Genomic DNA, 9,033 nt, shown 5'->3' with positions numbered 1-9,033 from the left:
AGACTGTTAAAGGTGAACAAAATACCTCAAGAGCATTGGTCTAACCACAATGCTAAAGCACTTCCAAACACATGTAACAGTTGATTTTGGAAGATGAGCTTAGATCTTCAAGGTCAACAAAGATGCATGTTTTACCCGGTTTCAGATGGCTCATTGTTATACTGAATGCGGTAAAGAAGTTATTAGAAGGTCTACTCTCAAACTGACACTTTTTAAAAGCTGGAAATAACTTGAAATGACTTGATCTGAGCCAGCTAAAAGATCTTCCAATGATGAGTCATTGGAAAACTGTTGGTTTAATTTCTGTAATTTTCAGACATCATAAAAATAGAGGAGCCATTTCACCACTTTGCTACATGGGAGTAATAACAGAAGATAAAGACAGAGAGTAGAGATAGTAATAATGGAAATTATTTGCAGGCAGCTTACAGAAAGTTGCAAAAACTATAGAGTAATGATAATGGAGGCTCTACTTATTACAATGAACACTGGGCAGCAAATGAATATTCAGAGATCTTCAACAATATGTGTTAGATACAGAGTAGGCACTGATGAACGAAAATGGAGAGATTCCAAAGTCCTCAGTTCTGTACAACTACCGATAAAAAGATTGAAATAAGACAAAAGCCTATTGCAATTGTAAAACAGTAGAGAATCAAGCTCAATATGCAAAGTGAAAAGGAGATCTAAAGAAATGTGAGGGGTAGAAAGAAATTATGAAAATAGGTTAGTGACTAACATAAACGGAGTATTTTATAATCACATAAATAATAAAATGGCATTACGTGCAATGGTGGATGAAGAAAGGGCCAAAAACAGATACTCTCATGGACTCAACATGTATGGCCCGGGACTGACTGGTCACAGGAACTGACAACTTTTGGAACACATTTTGGCGGATAATGCTTCCTCAACAAACAATCCGTTAACGAGGACATAATTTAATAATGAAAGAATCACAAATCTACCAGGTTGTAGAGAATCTATGATTCTAATTACTCCAGACATGAAAGACAGACTTTATTCTAGTATTCAGGTGATAATAGTTTCATACATATCTATTTGTGTAGCACTTCATTGCTGTTTTGGATCACAAACAGTTAGGAGTAACCTGTTGTAAATCTTTCACAAATGTGCTCCCATAGATACAATGTCTATTTGTCAAGTTCAAGTGATCTATTTAGATGTACAATGCAAACCAGATTCCAAATGACCATCTCTGATGATCTCAGCCGACTTCGTAACCTCACTAAGAACAAAGATACTTAAGAACTACAACAGGATAGAACTGGAAGGTAGTCTTTACATCAATCTCACGCAATTTGGTCACAGAGCAGCAAGGGTTCAGCAAGCTGTGTTAAATAATGATCAGCTACAACAGCTCAGAAAAAAATCAATGGGTAGCCTGAATACTTTCAGTAAGTTCCCAAGCCAGTACATTCTTTTTGGTTATTAATAGATGAACCAGGAATCTCCCAGAACGTAATCTTCAAAGGCAAACAAGGTATAATTCCACAAGATGTACATCAAAGTATGCCAAACCATACATACACCTGGGCATAGAAAAAAAACAAAGAGAGTGCTGCATGAATTCAAGTACTGACCCAGCTTTAATAAAGGCATTGACCAACTAATCAAGTTGTGTGAAACATGTCAATTCTATCAAAGTCAACAATCAAGAAAACGTGTGGATGAGATTCTTTCATAATGTGGTGCAACTGAAAGTTTGGATGACCATGGAAATGCAATTGCCTCATGGTGATTGATTATTTCACCAAACACCTTTTCTGTAGGACAATTAGTTTACTAATTTTTGCTGAACTGACCACCAATTTCCATATGATTGGTATACCTCAACAAATTGTGTCCAACAACAGTGTTCAACAGACTAGTAAACCAATAGACATCCAAAGGCATGCAGGAAATGGGGTGGTCAGTTTGTTAATACATTTAATTACTATCCTCAGTCAATTGCTCTCATAGAATATGCTGCTTGCACTGTAAAATTCATGATCACTGAGTGTAAAATGACTTGCCAAACAGTTTAGATAACTACGGTTAAATCTACATTGTACAAAATGCAGAGGAATGGGATTGTGGGAGATATAGCAGTTTGGATCGGAAATTGGCTTGCTGACAGAAGACAGAGGGTGGTAGTTGATGGGAAATGTTCATCCTGGACAGCAGTTACTAGTGGTGTACTGCAAGGGTCGGTGTTGAGTCCACTGCTGTTTGTCATTTTTATAAACGACCTGGATGAGGGCGAAGAAGGATGGGTTGGTAAATTTGCAGATGACACTAAGGTCGGTGGAGTTGTGGATAGTGACGAGGGATGCTATAGGTTGCAGAGAGACATAGATAACCTGCAGAGCTGGGCTGAGAGGTGGCAAATGGAGTTTAATGCAGACAAGTGTGAGGTGATGCACTTTGGTAGGAGTAACCGAAAGGCAAAGTACAGGGCTAATGGTAAGATTCTTAGTAGTGTAGATGAGCAGAGAGATCTCGGTGTCTATGTACACAGATCCTTGAAAGTTGCCACCCAGGTTGACAGGGCTATTAAGAAGGCATACAGTGTTTTAGCTTTTATTAATAGAGGGATCGAGTTCCGGAACCAAGAGGTTATGGTGAAGCTGTACAAAACTCTGGTGCGGCCGCACTTTGAGTATTGTGTACAGTTCTGGTCACCGCATTATAAGAAGGATGTGGAAGCTTTGGAAAGGGTGCAGAGGAAGATTTACTAGGATGTTGCCTGGTATGGAGGGAAGGTCTTATGAGGAAAGGCTGAGGGACTTGAGGCTGTTTTCATTAGAGAGAAGAAGGTTGAGAGGTGACTTAATTGAAACATATAAAATAATCAGAGGGTTAGATAGGGTGGATAGGGAGAGCCTTTTTCCTAGGATGGTGACGGCGAGCACGAGGGGGCATAGCTTTAAATTGAGGGGTGAAAGATATAGGACAGATGTCAGAGGTAGTTTCTTTACTCAGAGAATAGTAAGGGAATGGAACGCTTTGCCTGCAACGGTAGTAGATTCACCAACATTAGGTACATTTAAGGCGTCATTGGATAAGCATATGGACGTACGTGGAATTGTGTAGGTTAGATGGGCTTGAGATCGGTATGACAGGTCGGCACAACATTGAGGGCCGAAGGGCCTGCACTGTGCTGTAATGTTCTATGTTCTATGTACATGCTACTCCTCTCAGTACTAGTTTACCCCCTTTGGAAATGTTAACGTTTGGAATTACAGGCCCACATCACTCACTATTCAGTCACATATACATGCAGTATTGCTGGAATGAAATGAGCAAACAGTACAAGATCATGACCAATGATTAAACAGACGGCTATCTGAACTGGAGCCAGGACAAGGAGTGAAAGATTTGCGTGAACACAAGGGTATCCACTCAAGGTCTAATGACAATGTTACGAGCAATGATGAAGTCCTGAGAAGTAGTAGATGACATATCCAAATTGCATATCAACCACCACCCATCACAAGAATGACATCTCAGATAATGGCCACACTATGCCACGTAAGAACCAACCATTTACAACAAATGTTATGCGTAGATCCACAACACATCACAGAATGAAGCACATAGTCGAGTCATGATAACAGTGCACTAATGAAAACAGTCATATTGTACACCAAGATAATAAAATGTGAGGCTGGATGAACACAGCAGGCCAAGCAGCATCTCAGGAGCACAAAAGCTGACGTTTCGGGCCTAGACCCTTCGTCAGAGAGGGGGATGGGGTGAGGGTTCTGGAATAAATAGGGAGAGAGGGGGAGGCAGACCGAAGATGGAGAGTAAAGAAGATAGGTGGAGAGAGTATAGGTGGGGAGGTAGGGAGGGGATAGGTCAGTCCAGGGAAGACGGACAGGTCAAGGAGGTGGGATGAGGTTAGTAGGTAGATGGGGGTGCAGCTTGGGGTGGGAGGAAGGGATGGGTGAGAGGAAGAACCGGTTAGGGAGGCAGAGACAGGTTGGACTGGTTTTGGGATGCAGTGGGTGGGGGGGGAAGAGCTGGGCTGGTTGTGTGGTGCAGTGGGGGGAGGGGACAAACTGGGCTGGTTTAGGGATGCAGTAGGGGAAGGGGAGATTTTGAAACTGGTGAAGTCCACATTGATACCATATGGCTGCAGGGTTCCCAGGCGGAATATGAGTTGCTGTTCCTGCAACCTTCGAGTGGCATCATTGTGGCAGTGCAGGAGGCCCATGATGCACATGTCATCTAGAGAATGGGAGGGGGAGTGGAAATGGTTTGCGACTGGGAGCTGCAGTTGTTTATTGCGAACTGAGTGGAGGTGTTCTGCAAAGCGGTCTCCAAGCCTCCGCTTGGTTTCCCCAATGTAGAGGAAGCCGCACCGGGTACAGTGGATGCAGTATACCACATTGGCAGATGTGCAGGTGAACCTCTGCTTAATGTGGAATGTCATCTTGGGGCCTGCGATAGGGGTGAGGGAGGAGGTGTGGGGACAAGTGTAGCATTTCCTGCGGTTACAGGGGAAGGTGCCGGGTGTGGTGGGGTTGGAGGGCAGTGTGGAGCGAACAAGGGAGTCACGGAGAGAGTGGTCTCTCCGGAAAGCAGACAGGGGAGGGGATGGAAAAATGTCTTGGGTGGTGGGGTCGGATTGTAAATGGCGGAAGTGTCGGAGGATGATGCGTTGTATCCGGAGGTTGGTAGGGTGGTGTGTGAGAACGAGGGGGATCCTCTTAGGGCGGTTGTGGCGGGGGCGGGGTGTGAGGGATGTGTTGCGGGAAATACGGGAGACGTGGTCAAGGGCGTTCTCGATCACTATGGGGGGAAAGTTGCGGTCCTACCGGGAACCTAACCCTCCTTCCACTGACCCCTTCACCCGCTTCCAACACAAGTCCTCCTCCTGGACACCACCCCCAGGCCTCCTACCCTCCCTCGACCTCTTCATCTCCAACTGCCGTCGAGACATTAACCGCCTCAACCTCTCCACCCCTCTCACCCACTCCAACCTCTCCCCCGCAGAACGGGCAGCCCTCCGCTCCCTCCGCTCCAACCCCAACCTCACCATCAAACCCGCAGACAAGGGTGGCGCAGTGGTAGTATGGCGCACTGACCTCTACATCGCCAAGGCCAGACGCCAACTCTCCGACACCACCTCCTACCGCCTCCTCGATCATGACCCCACACCCGAGCACCAAACCATCATCTCCAACACCATTCACGACCTATTCACCTCAGGGGACCTCCCACCCACAGCCTCCAACCTCATTGTTCCCCAACCCCGCACGGCCTGTTTCTATCTCCTTCCCAAAATCCACAAACCTGCCTGCCCTGGTCGAACCATCGTCTCTGCCTGCTCCTGCCCCACCGAACTCATCTCCACCTATCTGGACTCCATTTTCTCCCCTTTGGTCCAGGAACTCCCCATCTACGTCCGTGACACCACCCACGCCCTCCACCTCCTCCAGGACTTCCAATTCCCTGGCCCCCAACACCTCATATTCACCATGGACGTCCACATCCGCATAGCCGAACTCGTCCTCACCCTCAACAACTTCTCTTTCGATTCCTCCCACTTCCTACAGACAAAGGGGGTGGCCAGGGGCACCCGCATGGGCCCCAGCTATGCCTGCCTCTTTGTAGGTTACGTGGAACAGTCCCTCTTCCGCACCTACACAGGCCCCAAACCCCACCTCTTCCTCTGGTACATTGATGACTGTATCGGCGCCGCCTCTTGCTCCCCAGAGGAGCTCGAACAGTTCATCCACTTCACCAACACCTTCCACCCCAACCTTCAGTTCACCTGGGCCATCTCCAGCACATCCCTCACCTTCCTGGACCTCTCAGTCTCCATCTCAGGCAACCAGCTTGTAACTGATGTCCATTTCAAGCCCACCGACACCCACAGCTACCTAGAATACACCTCCTCCAACCCACCCTCCTGCAAAAATTCCATCCCCTATTCCCAATTCCTCCGCCTCCGCCGCATCTGCTCCCACGATGAGACATTCCACTCCCGCACTTCCCAGATGTCCAAGTGCTTTAAGGACCGCAACTTTCCCCCCACAGTGATCGAGAACGCCCTTGACCGCGTCTCCCGTATTTCCCGCAACTCATCCCTCACACCCTGCCCCCGCCACAACCGCCCTAAGAGGATCCCCCTCGTTCTCACACACCACCCTACCAACCTCCGGATACAACGCATCATCCTCCGACACTTCCGCCATTTACAATCCGACCCCACCACCCAAGACATTTTTCCATCCCCTCCCCTGTCTGCTTTCCGGAGAGACCACTCTCTCCGTGACTCCCTTGTTCGCTCCACACTGCCCTCCAACCCCACCACACCCGGCACCTTCCCCTGCAACCGCAGGAAATGCTACACTTGTCCCCACACCTCCTCCCTCACCCCTATCGCAGGCCCCAAGATGACATTCCACATTAAGCAGAGGTTCACCTGCACATCTGCCAATGTGGTATACTGCATCCACTGTACCCGGTGCGGCTTCCTCTACATTGGGGAAACCAAGCGGAGGCTTGGAGACCGCTTTGCAAAACACCTCCGCTCAGTTTGCAACAAACAACTGCACCTCCCAGTCGCAAACCATTTCCACTCCCCCTCCCATTCTTTAGATGACATGTCCATCATGGGCCTCCTGCACTGCCACAATGATGCCACCCGAAGGTTGCAGGAACAGCAATTCATATTCTGCCTGGGAACCCTGCAGCCATATGGTATCAATGTGGACTTCACCAGTTTCAAAATCTCCCCTTCCCCTACTGCATCCCTAAACCAGCCCAGTTCGTCCCCTCCCCCCACTGCACCACACAACCAGCCCAGCTCTTCCCCCCCACCCACTGCATCCCAAAACCAGTCCAACCTGTCTCTGCCTCCCTAACCGGTTCTTCCTCTCACCCATCCCTTCCTCCCACACCAAGCCGCACCCCCAGCTACCTACTAACCTCATCCCACCTCCTTGACCTGTCCGTCTTCCCTGGACTGACCTATCCCCTCCCTACCTCCCCACCTATACTCTCTCCACCTATCTTCTTTACTCTCCATCTTCGGTTCGCCTCCCCCTCTCTCCCTATTTATTCCAGCTCCCTCTCCCCATCCCCCCCTCTGATGAAGGGTCTAGGCCCGAAACGTCAGCTTTTGTGCTCCTGAGATGCTGCTTGGCCTGCTGTGTTCATCCAGCCTCACATTTTATTATCTTGGAATTCTCCAGCATCTGCAGTTCCCATTATCACTGATATTGTACACCAACCTTGAAGTATGGAAACAATACATTTATAATAGAATTAAAGTATCCCCTCAGTATGGAAACAGGCCATTCGGCCCAATAAGACCACCCAGACCCATGCGCCTACCCTATCTCTGCATTTTAGGCGACTGTCTATGTGGAGTTTGCAAGTTCTTCCTACGTCTGTGTGGATTTACACTGTCTGGCCTGGTTTCCTTCCACAGTCCAAAGATATACATCCTTTTTTAAGCATTCTCCCAGGTGACGGAAGGTGAGGGATGTTGCATTATATTATAGATTCAAGGCTAGATAGGTTGTACCTATAAGACAGTGATATAACATCATAGATGTAGTCTCTGGCATAAGGCTACTCACCTGACCTCCTCTCTAACAGTAATCAATTGGCTATGCAATGCACAATAACATCTGTAAGTGCAGAATCCAAATCATGTATTTAAATCTGAGATGTTGTGGCCTTGCAGCTACTGTTGTAAATAAATTTCAAGTCACCTGTCTCCAAGAACTTTACTCTTTGCAGTATCTGTTCGACAGGTTAGCAGTTGGAAATCATAAACCACATCAGTTGCCAAGCAAAAAAAAGGACATAAAGCCGTTATTTAATTTTCAGGAAAAAGATAAAGACATAACAAAAGTTCCCAGCAAATAAATGAAAATTTATTATGATATCTCTAAACTTTAATTGCTAAAGCAATAATTTTATATATTCCACAAAATCACAGGGTAAAAGAACTTTGTTTGATCCATGTATAAATGTTCTGCAGGAGGAAACCTAGGCATAGGTCAGTTGCACATAAACACACTGTTCAGACTGTTTTTTTTTGAGAATAAAACCATTGAAAGAACACACAGGAAGAAAATGTAAACACATCAATGACTGGTTGAATAAAAGTATATACAAAAAATTGAAAGCAAGAAGAATATTCAGTTAAAAACTGAACCGGATATGGGTGAATCATTGAAATCCAAGTCAACCTCTGACCTTTGGTTGCCAAGACCAGTCCAAAATATTATTTGTTTGCTTTATCAATTTATGGCCTTTGCTGGTTCATGACTAGTACATTAGAAAGAAAAAAAATGTTGAATTTTAGTTAATTTTATGCTAATAGTTACATTTCACTGGTACTCTATGTTAATTTTAAGTCTCTCACAGTTAGTAAGAAAATAACAGATTCATTTTTATTAGTTCCTTGGTTGTTCCAAAGCACTCTACGGCCAATAATTGAAGGACAATCATATAAAGTGGAGGAACACTCAGTAAATTGCAGAGCAAAGTGCCACAAATAGCAACACGGTGTATATTCAAATAATCAATTTTCTTGGCTGTAGTTGATTGAAAGCAAAGGTTGGCCAGAATATGAGCAGTGTTCTCCTAACTTTAGTGTCAGAAAATGTTTTCCTTAGCCTCATCTTCACAGTATAGCTTTCACATAGCACATAACTAAATGGTAGGCCTAGATTGTGTGCTCAAGTCTGTTCAGTGGGGCTTAAACCTAAACTGCCTCAAATTAACAGCTTTTCAATAGCAGTTAACAAAGAATGACATAAATACTAACTCAATTCCAGTCTTTCCCCCTTGGTCCAGGCACTCCACGCCCAAGTACGCCCGCAGCGCTTCATTTTTACTCTGGATGTTCAATCCCTGTAAATGTCCATACCCCACAAGGACGGCCTTCAGGCCTTAAGTTTTATCCTCTCCAATAGTTCCATCCAGTTCCCCCGCCGCGTCCCAACCAATACCCTCCTCCATCTCAATGAACTAGTCCTCACTCTCAAAAACTTTTCCTTC

This window comes from Stegostoma tigrinum, chromosome 3 (assembly GCF_030684315.1).
Source record: "Stegostoma tigrinum isolate sSteTig4 chromosome 3, sSteTig4.hap1, whole genome shotgun sequence".
Taxonomy (NCBI): domain Eukaryota; kingdom Metazoa; phylum Chordata; class Chondrichthyes; order Orectolobiformes; family Stegostomatidae; genus Stegostoma; species Stegostoma tigrinum.
This window is presented reverse-complemented; position numbering follows the sequence as displayed.